Source organism: Pelophylax lessonae (genome assembly GCF_965119305.1).
Source record: "Pelophylax lessonae genome assembly, chromosome: 5".
NCBI lineage: Eukaryota > Metazoa > Chordata > Amphibia > Anura > Ranidae > Pelophylax > Pelophylax lessonae.
In genome coordinates, this window is record NC_138772.1 from 129754172 (window position 1) to 129774117 (window position 19946).

Genomic DNA, 19946 nt, shown 5'->3' on the forward strand with positions numbered 1-19946 from the left:
TGCACATGCGCTGTAGATTGCGATCGGCAATCAGAGTAGCGGCCGGGGCCGTTCCGGATGCATCCTGGGTTTGATGACGCTCATCTCCCAGGACGCAATGCAAAGGAGGAAGTGACGTTGAGGGCCACGGCCGCACAAGGAGGAAGAGGAAGAAAGGCAAGTTTATTTTCATTAAAAACAAGGCAGGTGAAAATAAAAAAAATTATTAACTATCCAATTCATTTATGCTAACTGATGCTGCAAAGTTTTTTTTTTTAGGGTGGAACTCTGCTTTAAGCAGGGAATCCTTATAAGGATACCGCATAGCAAAATGCTTAGGGAGCACAAGAGTGCGTTTTGGACAACCCCACTGTTGTAACAATGTTGTAAAAGTAAGCGGGAAAGGGGAACACCCCCACAGTGGAGGACCTGTGGTGCCAAAAGGGACTGTCGCTTCTGACGCAGCATCTCCACCAGGTTTAAAATTTCACGCCCTGACACAATCAGTGCATCCACCAGTGCCTTTTCATGCATGGCTAGAAGATCAGGGGAAATATCTTCACTGTCTGAGCACTCAGGGTGTGTGGATGCAGACCCAGTAGGGTGACTCGTGTCTGCGGCAGCTGAAACAGATTCAGGACCTGATGGACAGATGAGGTAGGGGAGGGCAGTGAACGCTATACACTAAGGTTACCCAGAAAAACGTAAAAATCAGGGAAGGGCTGCCAACTGCGATCCAGCAAGGGGGACGCAAACCCAGGTTCCATGAATAGACCACCAACTGAATCCTGCAAAAAAACAAGGGGGGAGGGGGGGGGTCGCCCTCCGAGCCCCTCCAAAGGGGCCTGCACAATAGGAAATAGCCCTCTTAAAAGGGGGCCGCCCACCGTGGGGCGGAGGCAGGGTATCCCAATGCTCCCGCAGCGCTAAAAAGGGAAGGTGCCCTCCACAATAATGGCGGCATGGTTTCCATCAAAAATTGAACAACAGCGCCACCCCTTCCAAGGGAGGTGCCAAGCTGGCTGCATGGCTTAGTAGGCGGCAATCCACGATCTCAATTTGTGTGGAGGCCCAGCCGCAAGTACACTCATCCCAGCCTGGCTCACTAGTAGGCTCATTTTTTTGGGATGCCCAGCCACCTGGGCACGAGTCTCAGTGGAGCCATCCACCCAGGGGCAGCAGAGGGGAGGGCAGATGGCCAAATGGAGGATAGTGGCTTCAGCCGCCCTCACTGGGGCCGCCCCACGTATCTCCCGACCATTAGTCTTCAAAGCCGTGGCCTAAATTTTGGCCCAGATCCGGCCACGTGAGGCGCGGACCCGCGGATGCCAAACCATCCGCTTCCTCAGCCCAACAACTGCAGCAGGTAGTTCAAAGGACATCCCTGCCCTAGTCAGAGAACCCTGCTCAACCCCCCCATTGTGCACCAGGAAAACCCCAGTCATCAGCAACTCCAACAAGCGCCCCTTAAAAGTGGCAAAAGTCAGCTCATAATCTCACCCAGGAAGGGAGGGGGACCTGAAGACCTACAGTGACCACCAAATTTTTTAGAGGGCTGGGGGGGGGGGAACTTGGGGGTCACGACATGAAATATGAACAAAGCATATCCCTCAATAGTGTGCACTTGTCTCAATCAAGAGCACTGATGTGATAAAAATCTGACAAAGAATCTACCATCATACCACTAACAAAAAAAAAAAAAGCTAGTTAATGTATCTAAGGCAAATTTAGAAGCTCAGTTATAAAGAAGATAGGGGATAACTATTTTAAGAGCATTAAAACTTCCTTTTTCAAAACCAAAAGTTTCTCCTACTCTCTACAGCTGACCCCATAATCAGAAACTCTTAATGGCGCTCAGACAAGTAGCAATGCAACCAAACATCAGGTTTAATACTCTGGTGTTTCATATGAACAGCTGTCATCAATTATACACCAATTAAAAGACTTCCACTTAAACTTGCCAACCATTATTAAGTGTAACTGTACACCAACTATGGAGGGAAGAGGATCCTGAAGTTTTGCACCAGGTACCTAGTGCCAGCATTAAAGCATTTTCTACTCCAGAGAGTGAAATGCTAATAAGCAGATTAAAAATAATAAGTACTATATGGATGAAGCCTTCCCTACAATCATCCAATGCAGTGAAAGAAAAAGAAAAAGAAAAAAAAAAAAAAAAAAACCACACACAACAACCCAATTTCAAAAACACAAATCCTGACGTAGGGACTAATCCTATGCATAGTTTGACTGCAGCAGCCTCCCCGCTCATACATACTTCACTGACCCACACTGCTGCACTGGACGTAACACTTTGTGACCGAGCTAAAAACACAAGCAGAAAGCTCTGAACCCCAGAGGGCTGAAAGCATTCCTTCTGCTGATGGATTTTGAGCACACACTCGGAAGTATTACCAGGAATAGCAGGATTTCCACACCCACAATTGTTAAACATGATCTCTTATAGAACACAGGAACGTACGGCCATCCCTGTGGCAGCCATCTTATTTTCCACACCATCTTAACTGGATTACACAAAACAATTTAACAGAATTTTTGAATAAATCTGATTTATTATACAGCTTTAAAAAAAAGAAAAAAAATTAACAAAAATAAAGATGCCCGGGTGACATCTGTCTTGCAAGGAAAAAAAGACTAGCTAGTCAGCATTACTGTGCTTAGATTCAGCTTTTCCAATTTTTAGAATGTAGCTTAAAATACTTAATAAATCTCTACAAAAATCTATTAAAATTAATAAGAAAGGGGGGAAAAATACATCCAAAAAAGAAATATGCAAGCTGCAGTCTGAGTAGCTGAGATATACAAAATTATTAAAGATGCATTTCTAATGTTTGACAAATAAACATGACATTTGGAACATTATAATACAGGATTTATATAGCGCAAACAGTTTGCGCAGCGCTTTACAAAAGGTCATCTCTGCAATATATGCACATCCCCATATTTTATCCTAAAAAATTACTACATGAAAAAAAAAAAAAAAAAAGTTCAGTTTGAACTTAACATACTGCCTCTGCTGCACAGAAATCACAAGCTGTGTTGTCATGCATTGCAAGAACTCTACTGTGAACTACAGAACAACCCCCCCCCTTATGTTCTGGAGATGGCGGGGTGTGTTCTATAGTCCAGCAGGGTAAACATAAGTGCAGCGGAAGCAGATTTTTCAGTTGAAACTAAAGTCAGGCGCAAATCAACACATTTTTCTGTACTTGCAGTGTTCTTGCAGTGTTCCTGAAGAAGTAGAATTTAAGGTTTCTTGGGTAAGTCAGCAGGACTTTTTAAGTGGGACTGCAGACTCTTGGAAATCATTTTAAAGCCATATACATCACAGAAGTGTACAGTACATAGAACACCCTTAGCTAGTGTGCTATAGGTTACGAATTTTCTTGCCTGAATTCTAAACCTGTCTGCAGTGTACCTTTAAATCAACTCGCATTCAATATCAAACAGATCAGCATAACTCTAGTTCTAATGTGATATTGTATGTACGTGCCCAATAGACTTTTGTCTCCAGTCAATTCTGAAACCTTAGGGCCCCTTCACTCCAATACGTTTAGGAAAAAAAAAAAAAAAAAAAACGCAAGAAAAAAGGTTTTCCTTTAAATTCTACGGGACTTTTCACACCACTGCATTACCAGCGCAGTGTGTTTTGAAAAGTCTTGCATGCTGCATCTTTGGTGCGGTTTTGAAACCCACACACAAAAAAAAAAAAAAAAAAACACAACAGCTTCCCATTGAAATTCATGGAAATCGTGTAAAAATCACTGTAAAAATACACCATAATTTTGCATTTTTGGTGTGTTTTTGAGTCACCCCAAAAATGCATCAGAAACAGAAAACACGTGTGAAACATAGCATCAGCGTTTTTACCACAATTTTGCTACAGAGCAGTGACAGTACCCTTTTAAATTAATGAAGGCAAAAAAAAAACCAAACACACACAAACCCAGTTACACACTACAAAACGTAAAAACTAAAACAGCCACAAATGAGTCATCTGAAAAAAAAAAAAAAAATGTCTTGGGATTTTTCAATATTGCATCATACCCAAGGAGAACATTTTGATCCTTGAATGTTCCAAAGCGTAAACATGCCAAACTAAGAGCATTTTTGTAGTACAAAACAATTTTTTGCCGACTATTGACACATCTGCCTTCAAAGTTTTCAGGGTGCTCTGTTGTGCCTCTGCATTCAATTATTCCTACATCTGGGAGTGTGTATTTATTTCAGGTACTTGCATAAATCGCTGTCAATTTATGCAGCACTTTACACATATATGGTACATTCGCATCTGTCCTGCGCCCTCGAGGAGCTTACAATCTAAGGTTCCTAAAGTCTGGTACACACCACTAGTTCTGACAGCTCGGAAGGAGCCGCTGTACTAACTATGACATTAATACAGTGATCTCCCCTGCTGTGCTAAAGTGTTCTGACGGAGGGACAGCCCCACCGCCAGAACACACTGGTCAGCGCGCTCAGCCATTGGCTGAAAGCACTGATTGAAGCCGAATGGTAGACCTTTTTCCTAAAATGGCTGGCTTCTGTCGGACCGTGTGTACTGTGTAATGTCGGCCAGTTTCTATTGAACCGGCCGTTGCTGTACGACATTCGGCCCATGTGTACTAGGCTTTACTTACATTTATACACATACTAGGGCACATTTAGACAGGATCCAATTAACCTATCAGCATGTCTTTAGAGTGTAGGAGTACCAGAGTACCCGAAAAAAACAAACAGGGAGATCATGTAAACTCCAGGAAAGTAAGGTCACTGTTGGGATTCGAACCAGCGACTCTGGTGCTGCTAGGCGGAAGTGCTAACCACTTAGCCCAAAAAAAAAAAAGAATCCAGGGAGATGGAACAATACTGTCCAAAGTCAGCCTGGTTATCACTTCGGTGAATAATTTTTTTTTTTTTTCATAATGGCACCGTGTACATGTGCAAAGCTGAAATAGAGGTGCATCTACAAGAGTAACTTCAAGGGAGTGTATGCCATTGTGTGTAAAATACACAGACACACATACTATACACACACACATAATTATATTATATTATAATATATATATATATATATATATACACACACACATAATTATATTATATTATAATATATATATATATATATATATATATATATATATATATATATATATATATATATATATATATATATATATATATATATATATATATATATATATACATACACACACACACACACACACACACACACACACATACATACATATATACATACATACATATATACATACATACATACATACACACATATATGCTAATTACTATAGGGGAAAAAAAACAAAAAAAAATGTGCGCTTGTTTTTTTTCCAGCCATTTTCACCTAAATCTGTTTGGCCCAAAAATGATCAAAGCTTGTAGCATAGTAGAAGCTTATTTCCTTTTAGAGCCACAAGCTTGAGAGTGACACCATGCTCATGTGTGAACAAACGTATAGGATTTGGATGTTGTATATTTTGGAGCTTCAAGCTAAAAACCGCTCAGGTGTTAATTAGGTACACATCGGTGCCATTCATTCTAAAAGGCAACCAAGCACTGCAGCGCATCCAAATGCAGTTTAAGGCACCACTATTTACAAAGTTATATGAACTTTAGGATCACATGCCCTGAAAAGGTTAAAGAACACAGCTTAGAAACTAGATTATACGAATCATGGTGGCCACACACACAATACACCATAAAATCAATAGAAGGCAAAAAAAAAAAAAAAGTATCTTCAGCTGTTGTGTAGCGATCTCATTATCCAGTTTATTTGTGTAATTGGAGGGGAGCCCAGCCAAGTTGGTAGGGCTGCAACTCTGAGAAGGCAGCTGAAAAGAAGAGTTTGTTTTCGGTCTCGCTAAATCTAAGCTGGGGAAAGTGACTTGTTGTGCTAAGTTACAGCATTTGTGCACGCTCGAGTCTCCCATGCTTGTTGTGGCACAGATGTCTTTCTGAACTAGAGTTTCATTCATAAAAAGAGAATGCCTAGAGCTGGAGAAAGTCAAAGAAACCCAGGGAGGAGGAAGAGGAGGAGAAAGAGAAAAAAAAAAAAAAAAAAAAAAACATAAAATGGAGCCATTCACAGGACATGAATGCTCTTAACCCTTGCAGCAACAACTCCCCAATGTTTTTCATGTTCTGATAGCACATCTGTCTGACATAAGGGCAGCAGAAGTACAAATCACACAAGTCACCAAAAAAAAAAAAAAACCCAAAGCAAAACACATCCTGTGTTTCTCCAAAACCTCTAGTGGCATACCTCTATTACTGCCCAAACAATGCTCAAGAACAGAACGCCAATCACACGAACAGCTCATTAATTACAAACATCCAATACAGAAAATACAGCAGAGTTCCATATCGGAACACTACGTAGTCCTAATGACTATAACATTTGTCACATGGTTTTCCTTTAAGATTTTGTCTGCCTCGAATGCCTGTGCAATGAATCATTTCAGGGACGCTGCCAACTGCCACTGAAGGTATGTACCAACCACATTACTCTGTGGCGTTTCCGTACATCTGCCACGCAATGACTGCATAGAGCCTGCAACTGTTTTGTAAAATGTGACCTATTCGTTTCAGCAGGGAATACATGAGTTGTACACATTCATGTGCTGCTAAACACCCCAAAACTGCACTAAAAATATCACTGGGCTCATTGGCACAGTGATTGTTGGGAAGCCTACATTCCCATACAAACAAACATGCCTTTATATATTCAGGTGGCCAAATTTAAAAAAAAAATCCACAAAAATCCTCTGACACTATGTAGCACATAGGGCATAGAAAAACAAAACAAAAATAAAAAAACATACATGCACCATGATCTCTAAACTGACACTTGGGTGGTTAATAATTCACAGTATTATATTACTGTTGGGTGACTTAGGACGGACTGCCAGTGATCTTGAAAAACAAAGACTTAGGAATGTTGAGGACATACTACCCCCATTAAAGTAGTATTTAAAAAACAGTATTGTATCAAGTGCCACCCCACAAAAATTCTGTAAAATACTAAAAGTAACACCACAAGGCAAACTGTACAAATTTAAGGACCCATTTACACCAGGTCTGCACTGGATAGCATTGCCTAGTGCAATCCAAGCACAAGACAAGCCTAAATGCATTGTTCCCCATCATGCTAACTCCTATCACTGCAGTGGTGTATAAATAAAAAATTAAAAATAAATTAAAAAAATGAATTTGTTTCAACATCTATGCAAGCCTTGTACATTAAAGTGCCCCTGCGCCCAAGCTATGGACATTAAAGGAATCATATTCCTAAAGTAGACCTATATTAGGTAATAGGATTGTAAACTACGACCTTGAAAAAACAACTCATTCAGCATAAAGTAGAAATGAAAGGCAAAACATTGGTGTATGTATGTATGTATGTATGTATGTATGTATGTGTATATATATATATATATATATATATATATATATATATATATATATATATATATATATATATATATATATATATATATATATATATATATATATATATATATATATAAAAATACCTTCCCCCCCCCCTTTTTTTTTACAAATGATCACATTCCCTCTGTTCTCAGCTGTATAAGAGCTGGAAGGGGAGGAGAAGCAGCCATTAGCACATGGACCCTCCCAGTGAAAGGCTGTGCAGAGGGTGTGTGTCAGGGCACGTCTGATCATTAGAGGAGTGCAGGCTGAGTTCCCAGCATACCTAGAAAACTGATCATGGTGTGTTCTCCTATTTAGTGTGGTCAGTTTTTAATAGAAAAGTAGAGGGACTGGCAGGAACACCAGTCATTTCACCCTGTATCATTAATTTAACATGGACACCGGTGGCAGATCGCATGAAGAGAGAGTGTGATTTCAATGCGGTCTGGGGAAACTCCAGATTCGCTGTGTTTCCGGCACCACATAAATGTGAACTAGGGCTAATGGGGACACAAACCACAATAAAAACCTAAGAAAATAAAAAGGATGGGAGGAAGGAGTCCTGTTAGGGAACCTCCTAAATTTTTGGACAGTGTCTAGTACCCCATCCTTGAAAATTTGCATTAAAAAAGAACCTAACTAGCATATAGAGGACTTTAAAGGCACCACTTAATAAAAAAAAAAAAAAAAATTATATATATATATATATATATATATATATATATATATATATATATATATTATGTTAACATTCTTAAAATAAAATATAGACACATAAATGTCAACATTACAAGTACATGAATTTGTATTGTATATATTCATCATCACCGCCCCATTGGGCAATTGATTGCTTGTTGTAACTAAGACGTGTTTCAGGGGTCCATGCCCGCTTCATCAGGAAGGTATCTACAGTCAAGCTCTGTATTTAACATGTACAAAATTGACAAACATAGTAATAACCACCACCACCATCTGCATTCCCCTGGGGAGGAATCAATTGTTTCTTTCAAAAACTTGTTTATTGTAAATTCTTCATAAGGGACCAGGCTTGTATACTGGCTGACATGGTGTCCTATTTAGGATTACTTTTTATCAGCCTGCTGTTCCAAGGTCCATAAAAGGTGTCTTACTATGTTGTAAACTGCCTCAAAAGGGGGGCTTGATGTCCTCATATTATGCTAGAAAAAGGGCAACGAATACAGCCAACACACCAAGGCAGTTAGCTGCAATATACATTTTTGGTTTTGGGTCTAGATGCATTATCTGCATTAAAAGTGAGAAACTGTGCACAGGATCCCCCAGGCAGCATGAGTGCCCTCATAGGAAGGTGGGAGGGGAGGAGGTGGAGCCAGGACCCCAGAAGAGAAGTGTCAGGGTTGCCCTGGGCAAAACTATTGCAGAGCAATTAAGACATGGTTGTCATTTAAACAAACGTTTTCACAATCAATTACTTACAATAAGCCAGCACATTTTACAAAGTGGTTGAATTTCTTTAAGTTCAGCTTTAATGGAACTCCAATGCATCTTTCTAACACATTCCAGTTGTTCAACAAAGGATTGGTGTATTAAAAAAAAAAAAAAAAAAACACAAAAAAAAAAGTGCATGCACATCTTTGGTGTGATTGAAGCATGTTGGGCAGCCCAACATTTTAAGGTATCTTTACATTAGATAAAAGATGGAACATATAGTTACTTGTCAGCCTGTGCATGGCATTCAAATAATCAATATGTGTTGAAACCTTGACTAGCTGTATTGAATTGGTTCCTGTCTGGTAGGATTGCCATGTGTATACGAGCTTGACACAAAGTGATCTCTCTGGAAACTTTGGCCAAAGATAAAAATAAAAGCGGTGGGAATGGTTAAGGCTATAACGGAAACAATGATGTTATAGAACCAATGTTCGCAGCTAAGCTACAGATAGAATTAAAAGAACTGCCAGCTACAACATTTAATGAAACTGATTTTCTTCACAAAGCTTAAAGTGATGTAAAAAAAATAAAAATAAAACACAAAGGTTGTTAAATGTTGACTATATAAAGGCATCCCTCAAAGTCATTGCTCAGACAATTGTGTGATCAATAGAAGATAACCTGATATTGCTACTAGATGTATCATAGGCATTTATAATCACTCAAGATCCATTTACTTCGTTCACATGTGTTCCTAATTCAGATTATATTTGTTAACGTGCTTTCCCTGTAAAATAATAGCGGACCAAAAAATGCATGTCCTTGAGTCTTTAAGCAAAGCACTGCACATGAAGCATGACACTGATCATGGAAATAGTACCATTTACTAATACTGTGCTTTATGTGATCGTAAGTATCTATAGCAGTCCTTACTATTATGTAGTTGTGACTTTACATATGAAAGATCATGTTGTCTATGTAACTAATGACCGCTATCTATATTTTTTTAGAAGTCTCAATACCCACCACTACCCCTGCAATACCCACTACTACCCCTGCAAAAGGACTACACGTTCAAAACAGGTCAGGTTTCATCAAACTAGTTCATAAGGGATGAACCCGATCTCAGCGGCAGCCCTTTGGATGTATCGGATGGCGCATAGGGGTATTTTGGGTATTATTCAAAATATGTTAAGACATGTATGATGTTTTTTTGGAATGTCATTTTATCAGGACTTGGGTCTGTTTTAGCTGAGGTTTCGACAATAAAAATCAACTTCCTAATGACATAGTTTCACATGTGGTTCTGCACCCATAGTCCATGAAGGATTTTTGATGCACTTATCTTTTGCTCTATTAATACATAGGATGATAGACTGCTGATTAAAACAAATTTTTCTATTGTAATAAAATAGATCTACTGTGGTCTTGAATTGCTTTTATACAGATGAGAGATCAGCGCGTGTGTGTGTGTGTGTGTGTGTGTGTGTGTGTGTGTGTGTTTTTATAAACCAAGCCTTTGTAAGTTTCTAATTATGGAAGTGCATTATAGCAGCCAACACCTCTAAAACAGTCACAGTAGCAGGAGAACATGTAACCTTGGCTTCCTAGGCTTTAGATGATGGGCAACAGTTATTTGTAGCAAGCAAAATGTATTTTAACTAAAAATTCAATATAATGGGATTTTAGAAAGCCGATATACTTCCTGCGGATTAATTCAAAGTGTCCACTGAAAGATAAATCAAGAAAAAAAAAATTAGAACATAGTTGCACAGACAGTCTGGTTGGAAAAAAAAAAAAAACACGACATGTCCATCCAGTTCAACAGAAGAAAAAAAAATGTTTTGCCATTTTAGGACTACAGAGGTTGCTGCCTTTTAACCCTCAAGTGTTTCATATGAAATTCTATCATGTTAACTTTATAGCACTCCTTGGTAATCTTGACTACCTGGTAACACAAAGTAAATTGGGGCAAAGATGCCCTTCACCAATGTAGTACCATTTCCAGCCAAGTATGCAAAGTAACAATAGGAAACCACTTTATAAAACTAAGTATGTGTGAATAAAACCAGTACAGAAGCTAGGTGCAACACTTAACTAGATCTTAACGTGAACCTGTCACAACAAATGTGGACACTGCTGATGACATTTTATATACTGCAAGATGACTAAAGCCAGTGTCACATGAGAGATTGTGGTGCTGGCAGCCACTTACCGTTCTATGGAATGGTCCCTTTGCTTGCTGGGCCAACATGATGTTGCACCCACACTGCCCCTTCACAAGCGAGGGAGATACGGCTGCATAGTGCCAGCTAGGGAGCGATTTGAGCCTATCAGCTTCTTACTTCACTCAGGTGCTCAACCACGAAAGTAATGGGCGACAGCCCAGGAAAAAAAAAAAAAAAAAAACCACAGGGGCTTCTTGAAAAAGTCATTATTGGCCCAATTGATACATCAAGTTAATAACTTTATGAGCTAGGTCAACATCTAAAATGGAGGGAGTTTCCTGGTGTCTGTGCATTGACAGGTCTTTCATCCCATACAGTAAAAGCTCCCATGTTTTCCTGTATGAGAGGCGAGATCAGAAACTCAGGTGTGAGACATTGTAAGCATCCCCCATACAGGCTAAAAAAGGTGTAAAGTGCCGTAAAAATGAGTGTCATTTAAAGCTAAAATAGAGCCCATTCATTCTAATGTGCCTATGCACACAGGCGCGTAAATGAGCGCCGCGTATTCTTCAGTAAGAACAAAATAGAAAAATCTGCATTTTTGGACAGTAATTTACACCTAATGCGTGCATTTGCGATCAAATGAACGCACGCGATCATACTGTTGATCTGAAAAAAAATTTGCATATGCAGAGGCGCGAATTTACGCAAATGCATATGCGCAAAAATATGCACAAATGCGCGCTTTTCAATAAGAAAAATTACGGCTGAAAAAAGGAGATGCTCAAACAGGATTATCGTGTGCTATAAGAGGCCTTACTGTAAAATGAGCAAAAAAAAAAAAAAAAAAAAAAGATATTCGGAAAATCCTTTACATTAAGATGGGGAAATATATTCTAGCGTAGAGGTGCTATCCTGTCAGAGCTACCAACATTTCAAAATTCAGCTGAAAGTCATGGGCTGAGCAACAAAGTTAAACAGATGTCACATTCTTGATTGTGGGTATTCTAAAATTACACAATGATAACTTTATGATTTTATAGTTCAAGTAACATGCAAATAATTTATTGCAAATATACACTAACTAGCATTCAATAAGTACAACTTTCCCTAGAATTTATATATATTTATAATAGGGGGGTATTGTTTTAAACTAAAATACTTTTCTCTCCAAGCAGCAAACAAATTTGTTGTGTCAATCACACAAAACACACAGTAAAGCACATTTAATATGGCAGCATTCAGATTACATGATAGCTTGCTGTAGACTGATCATATGCCATTTAAAAGGCTGCAATCATACCATACCAGAACCATTCTATAGGCGCTACACATTTTGTAAGTGGGATTCCATCAATGCAGTTTACTGCTCTACGAAAACTAAAAACTGGAAAACATACTGATTGCTAGTAACATTCAAATGTATGGAAATAAAGGCATATGTATCTGCACAGAAAATTACAGTATTGACAATTAAAAAACCTGCGTTTGAATTTAGAGTTGCACAAAATATTACCTTTAACTTCTAATAATTCTCTGAAGCATACATTGCTTGAGATCTTAAAACATCTTACACAAAGCCAACAATTTGGAATACTGCTAAGCGTTTTATAAAGAGACCGTCAATATAACACAATAAGTTCAAGCGGTTTGGGAAGTTGATGCTATTACGATCAGCATCTGACCATTTCACGGCTGCAATAAAACGTTAGCAGTAGAGGGCGCTGCTTGTATCAATCTACCAACGATCCATTTAACTGCTGCCTCACCACTACTGCTCTGCAAAGCAGAACTACATTTTCCTAGAAGTTGTACATCAATCTGATGGCAAAAAGGCATGCACAAAGCCATAAAAAATAGATTTGTAGAAACTGGAGAAAAAAAATGAGGTTACAAGAGAGGAACTTTGTCTCTAATGACCATTCCCATTTCCTTATTTATTCTGGCAAAAAAAAAAAAAAAACTCAAATATTATTTCGGACTTGTGCCCAATCGATGGTCTCCAGTGGTCCCAGGTCAACAATAGAGGGGAAATCTTCCAATAGGGACACTTCCGTTGAAAAGATTTCTCACTTTTTGTTTTTTCCTGAAACAAGAGCTAATGGATACTCTTCCCATAGGGCACAGGTAACAAAAAATAAAAACTGATGGCTTTCCATTCCTTATTTCTGTAATATCAAATCGAAGAAAAAAAAAAACAAAATATATGGGATTTTTGACTTACCCTAAAGTCCATTTCTCTGATGTTCATTGAGGGACACGGCTCCAGATCCTCTTAACCATTGGGTTATACTGCACCCTACAGGAGGAGGACACTAGGCAGAAAAAAAAAGTCTGGCTACCCCTATGGGCAGTCCCAATGGGTATATTCCCTCTCTCTGCTATAGGTACTCAGTTTTGTTACAAGGTCAGAAGAATTACAACTCCACAGAGGGGTGGGTGCTGTGTCCGTCAATGATCATCAGAGAAATGGATTTTATGGCAAGTCAAAAACCCAATTTTTGTTTACTGACAGACACAGCTCCTGATCTTAACCATTGGGACGTCCGAAAGCAGCAAAAAAAGAAAATTCCCAAGGCTAAATATATCCAACCAAGTAAACAGGAGCTCAACCAAAACAACTGGAGCTCACCTGAAAAAAAACAAAACAAAAGAGGACCAGGTCTTCCAAACAACAGCCTGCAAAACCTTGCGGTCAAAGGAAGCATCCACAGACACCAACACATCCACTTTAAAGAACTTTGTGAAAGTGTGCACCGACGACCAGGTGGCGGCCTTGCAAACCTGCGTCTGACGCCTGATGACAGAAGGCCCAGGGGGCACTGAGCACACGAGTAGAGTGCACGTTGACAGGGAAAGGAGGAACCTGACCAATGATGGAATAGGCCTGGATCACTGTCTGTCTGATCCATCTGGAAATGGTCGCAGAAGAAGCGGACAACTCTTTCCGAGGTCCACCTGTGAGCACAAATAGGGAGTCTGACTTCCTAAAAGACTCTGTAGCTGCCATGTACACCATAATTTCCCAGACCACATCAAAAGGCATGCAAGGCAATTTCCTTCGATGTTTTAGGCTGGGACACAGGGAAGGCAACACAATGTCTTCATTCAAATGAAAATCCGAGACAACCTTTGGAAGGAACGACGCACAGGGACGAAGAACCACCTCATCTCTGTGAACTACCACCAAGTAAGGGGAATGACAGGATAACCCTGCCAATTCCGACACCCTAAGCACAGAGGTGATAGCCACCAAGAAGGCCACCTTCTTGGACACTGTAAGCAGGGGAATCTCCCTAAGATTCTCAAAAGGAGGCTTCTGGAGGAATGAGCGCACCAAATTGAGGTTCCAAGGTGGCAACACAGAGCGCACTGGAGGGGTCAAGTGCCCAACTCCCTGAAGAAAAGTATGCACCAAGGAGCATGTGGCCGAGGGCTATTGAAAGAAGACCGCAAAGGCCAACACCTGAACCTTGATAGTACTCAAGGCCAGTTTCTGCTCAACTTCGCGTTGAAGGAAGGTCAAGATCCAAGCCACCGAGAAAGAGAGGATGAACCCCAAGAGACTTACACCACGCAATGTACTACTTCCACGTACGATAGTAGATCTTCCTCGAAGTAGACTTCCTAGCTTTTAACAGCGTTGGAATCACCGTATCAGACAAACCTCTATCCATCAGCACCTGGCATTCAAAAGCCAACCTGTCAAAGTCAGCGACTGTAAAGCAGGATGGAAGATTGGTCCTTGGGACAGCAGATCGTGCCCGAGAGGAAGCTTCCAAGGAACATTGCGACCAGTCACACCAGATTGGCGTTCCAAGCCTGGCAAGGCCAGTCCGGAGCCATTAAGATGACCAGAATCCCTTCTGCCTTAATCCTGCGCAGAAGTCTTGGCAGAAGCTTGAGAGGAGGGAGGGTGTAAATCAGACGATGCTGACCCTACGGGGCCACCAGTGCATCTGTGGCGTCCGCCAGAGGATCCCATGATCGAGCCACAAACCTTTGCATCTTTCTGTTGAGCTGAGATGCCAACAGATCCCCCTCGGGATGCCCCACTGGAGGTAACAGATGAAATCCCTCCGAATGAATGGACCAATCCCCTTGGTCCAATGCCTGCCAACTGAGGTAATCCACCTGCCAGTTTTCCCCCCCAGGAATGTGTATGACGGAGAGGGCTGGAACTTACTGTTCTGCCTACCTTAGAATGCCGGCTACCTCTTGAGCGCCCCCCCGGTGATTGACGAAAGCCATAGCATTGTCTGATTGAATGCGCACTGACATCCCTAAAGACAATTCGGTCAAAGGTCCGGGCACAGTCTGATTGAGCGGAGTTCCAAGACATTGATGAGTAGTCTGACTCTTCTAGTGTCCAAAGCCCCTGAGGAGAATTTTTGCAGCGGATGCCTCCCCAGCTGGAAAGGCTGGCAAATGTGGTGACCACTGTCCAATACAAGGGGAGGAAGGATTTGCACAGCCAAAGCGCCAGAGAATGAAGCCACCATATATCAGGCACTCTTTCGTTCCCTGGCTCAGCCGGATGGGATTGTTCAGAGACTGCAGAGTCTTGTCCCATTTGGCCAGAATCTCCCTTTGCAGGGACCTTGTATGGAACTGTGCACACGGAACCAAAGGTAGACACCATCAGGCCCAGCTCCCACATGCAAGTCCAGGGGAATGACCGTCTGCTGGATGGCAGGAGACGAATTGCAGCCTGCAATTTCTGGAGTTTGTCCAGAGGAAGAAGCACTCTGGCTAAGGCTGAGTCCAGAGTCAGACCCAGAGAGTCTAGCTTTGAGGACAGAACCAGAGCAGACTTCTGAAAATTCAGAATCCACCAAAACTCCCTCAGAGTTCGTATGGCAGGAGACTCGGCTTCCAGAAGGAGATCTTCCAAAAAGCCCAGTACCTCGATTCCCCGTTGGCGTAACAATGCTAGCACCGGGGCCAACACTTTTGTGAAGACCCGAGGAGCAGAGGCGAGACCAAAGGGTAACACCACAAACTGATAATGCTCCTCTCCCACGGCAAAGCGGAGGAAGTGCTGGTGACCAGCACATATTGGAAGGTGAAGGTAAGCATCCTTGATGTCGAAAGAGGCAAGAAAATCCCCCTGATGCAGGGATGCCACTATTGTGTGACTCCATCCTGAACCTGTGCACCCGCACAAAGCAGTTAATCACCTTGAGGTCCAGGATTGGACGCACCTTGCCTTCCTTCCTGGGAACTATAAACAAGCCTGAGTAAAAACCCTGAAAACATTCCGAAGTCGGACTGGAACAATCACCCCTAGAAGTAACAGGTCTTGTACCGCCCCAAACAGACCCTGCAAGCGGTCCGGGGACAGGCAAAAGTTGGAAAGAAAGCGATTTGCCTGGGAACAAGAGTGAAACTCGATATTGTAGCCAGATCGAATAACTTTGCAGACCCACTTGTCTTGTACCAGAGAAGTCCATGGGTCCGGAAACCAGCGAAGATGTCCCCCCACCCCCGATATGGGTGAGAGCACACCTTCATGCTGAAGGAGTCTTGTACGCGGGTCTGGAGCTCGCTCGCTCTCGGCTTGCCAGACGAGGTTCATTTGAATCCTCCAGGAGGAGGCCCTTAAAGGCTTCAAGCCCTTGCCAGTTAACAGACGAGAAAAAAAACAACGTATGAGCTGAGAAGGAAGGCCAACATCTACGACAAGGGTTTTTATCCTTAGTAGCCTGCGGAAGAAAGGTATTCTTTCCCCCTGTGAGACCTTTAATGATGTCATCCAGGGTAGCTCCAAACATGCGATCTCCCTGAAATGGGAAATCAGTCAAGGCCTTTTTAGAAGTCTGGTCCGCAGACCAGCATTTGAACCAAAAGACACGGTCTGCGCACGGTCGCTGGCCAGATTGGGGTGACCAATGGATCTAGATTAGATTATTCAGCCTGTCGTCCAGTCTGGCAGTTGATTGTGGATCTCACATGAAAAAACCAGGAGAAAAATATCTAAAAAGAAAAAAATTGCCAGGACTAGAGATCCCAGCAAGGAACTAGGTCCTTACTCCATACTAGGCAGAAAAAAAAAAAAAACCTGAGTACCTATAGCAGAGAGGGGGAGTATACCTCCTGGGACTGCCCATAGGCATAGCCAGACTTTTTTTCTGACTAGTATCCTACTCCTGTAGGGGCAGTAAAACCCAATGGTTAAGAAGATCAGAAGCTGTGTCAGTCAATGAACGAAAGAAAATATGGTTTTAGATACACTTCGCCACACTGCTGTTAAAGCTGTAGTATACTCCGCTATATGACTTTTACCTACAGATAAGCCTATAATAAGGCTTACCTGTAGGTACAATTAATATCCCCTAAACCTGCACGGGTTAGGAGATATTAAACCTGCATGCAGCTGCTGACGTCTGCGGCGCATGCGCTCTGAAGGCCCGGCGGACCTTCAGAGCTCCTTGCTGGATCTTGCCGGAAAGTGAAGCTCCCGCGCGCATGCAGCCACCCACAGCGCCGGAGCCGCTGAACCAGGAAGAGACGTCAAGGGAGCAGGTCAGCTCCCTCAGCGTTGTCCAGACAACCGTGCCAGGGCTTCGTTCTAAGGTATTTCATAATGAGCATACTAGCTCATTATGCCTTTGTTTTACAGGGTTTTTTTTTTTTTTTTTAGGAGTATACAACCGCTTTAAAACTTGTCTTTCCTCATATTAGGTAAAGTTCTTAACGTCCTATCAGATCTCAAAATGGTCCCAGCTTTTGGGTGGAGTATGAGAAAAACCTTTTTATTTTGGAGCAACAGAGGACAGAAAACCCTGAATAGCTGAGGGACACATTGTCAGATAATTGACTCAAAACTGAAGTGACACCCACTTTTAATAAGGGGCAGTGAAAATTAAATACAACTATTCTGCGCTATTCTATAAAAGTACATCATTTGAATTACAGATGCTTCACATAGTAGCGATTCCATCAATAAGCATTACTACCTCTAGGTGTCGCCTCCAGAATAGACTTCAATTGCCTGGCATGCTATACACAGTTAGCTGTAACGAAGCACTAAACATGCACAAAAACAGCAGCAAATACATGAGGTGTGATGTGGAGGAGTCAAGGAGAGAGGAGTTCTTGTATTCTTGATAAAGTATAATCTAAAAATATTCTTGTTTATCCTAAGTGCTTTAAAATGGACCAGAACATAGCAAAGTATTTGATGGAGCAGGAAAGCTAAATGTGAGCCTAATAGGTGTAGCTACAATTGGCATTGCATCACACCAATGTTGGAAATGTGTGCTACCACGATAATGGGAATGGGCCTTTGATCTCACAGTGTTGGCACACTAGCACAGGATACTTATTCTTAAAAAGTTAGCACGTGTAAAAATTCTTAAAATTATTTGCCCATTGGAGGGGTAGAGGAAGTATGAAAGTTGGGTTATTCGGCTGCTAACAGGAGGTTAGGAAACCTGCAAATGAAAAATTGTAAGCCAGCCCTCTGATAACCCCTCTACCCAGCATGTCCCAATCTTGTCTAAAAGCAGTACCCAAGAGAAAACCACAAGAAATACAGAGGTATAAGCCTTGTATCCCTCGAGAGACCCCAAAAAAAAAAAAAAAATTATATAGAGTCACACTTCAAGAGGTAGTCACCTGAAATGGTTTTCACTTCACAGGTGTGCCCTGTCAGGTTTATTAAGTGTGATTTCTTGCCTTATAAATGGGGTTGGGACCATCAGTTGTGTTGTGCAGAAGTCAGGTGGATACACAGCTGATAGTTCTACTGAATAGACTGTTAGAATCAGGGCTGTCTTTAACACAGGGCAAAAGGGGCAGCTGCCCTGGGTCTAGTCATTGTTGTGGGGCCCAAAGCAGCTGCCCCTTGAGCCCCCAAATAGTTGATAAGTAGATTCAAGAGGGCCCAAGAAAATGTTTACCCAGGGTCCAATCAAGAATAAAGACGGCCCTGGTTAGAATTTGTATTATAGCAAGAAAAAAGCAGCTAAGTACAGGAAAACGAGTGGCAGAAGAGACTTGTTTGGGCTAAAGAACACAAGGAATGGACATTAGATCAGTGGAAATCTGAGCTTTGGTTTGAGGAGTCCAAATTTAAGATCCTTTAGTTCAAACCACCGTGTCTTTGTGCGACGCAGAAAAGGTGAACGGATGGACTCTACGTGCCTGGTTCCCACCGTGAGGCATGGAGGAGGTGGTGTGATGGTGTGGGGGTGCTTTGCTGGTGACACTGTTGGGGATTTATTCAAAATTGAAGGCATACTGAACCAGCATGGCTACCACACCATCTTGCAGCGGCATGCTATTCCATCCAGTTAGCGTTTAGTTGGACCATCATTTATTTTTCAACAGGACAATGACCCCAAACACACCTCCAGGCTGTGTAAGGGCTATTTGACCAAGAAGGAGAGTGATGGGGTGCTGCGCCAGATGACCTGGCCTCCACAGTCACCGGACCTGAACCCAATCGAGGCGGTTTGGGGTGAGCTGGACCGCAGAGTGAAGGCAAAAGGGCCAACAAGTGCTAAGCATCTCTGGGAACTCCTTCAAGACTGTTGGAAGACCATTTCAGGTGACTACCTCTTGAAGCTCATCAAGAGAATGCCAAGAGTGTGCAAAGCAGTAATCAAAGCAAAAGGTGGCTACTTTGAAGAACCTAGAATATGATATATTTTCAGTTGTTTCACACTTTTTTGTATGTATACAATTCCACATGTGTTAATTCATAGTTTTGATGCCTTCAGTGTGAATCTACAATTTTCATAGTTATGAAAATAAAGAAAACTCTTTGAATGAGAAGGTGGGTCCAAACTTTTGGTCTGTACTGTATATATAGTACTCTCTCTCATTCATGGATGGACACAAATTCAGAAAACTAGGACACACAAAAGCAGTCCAACTGGGGAGTTGGGGGGGGTCGTCAGCAATAGCCCCTGACAG

The 19946-nt window shown here is 41.7% G+C and overlaps 1 protein-coding gene across 2 annotated transcripts in view; it reads right to left on the bottom strand.

The window, feature by feature from the left end:
• The window catches only part of IGF2BP3 (insulin like growth factor 2 mRNA binding protein 3), a 165509-nt gene that overhangs the window by 49090 nt on the left and 96473 nt on the right, over positions 1 to 19946 (bottom strand). The gene's annotated exons all lie outside the window — the stretch shown is intronic.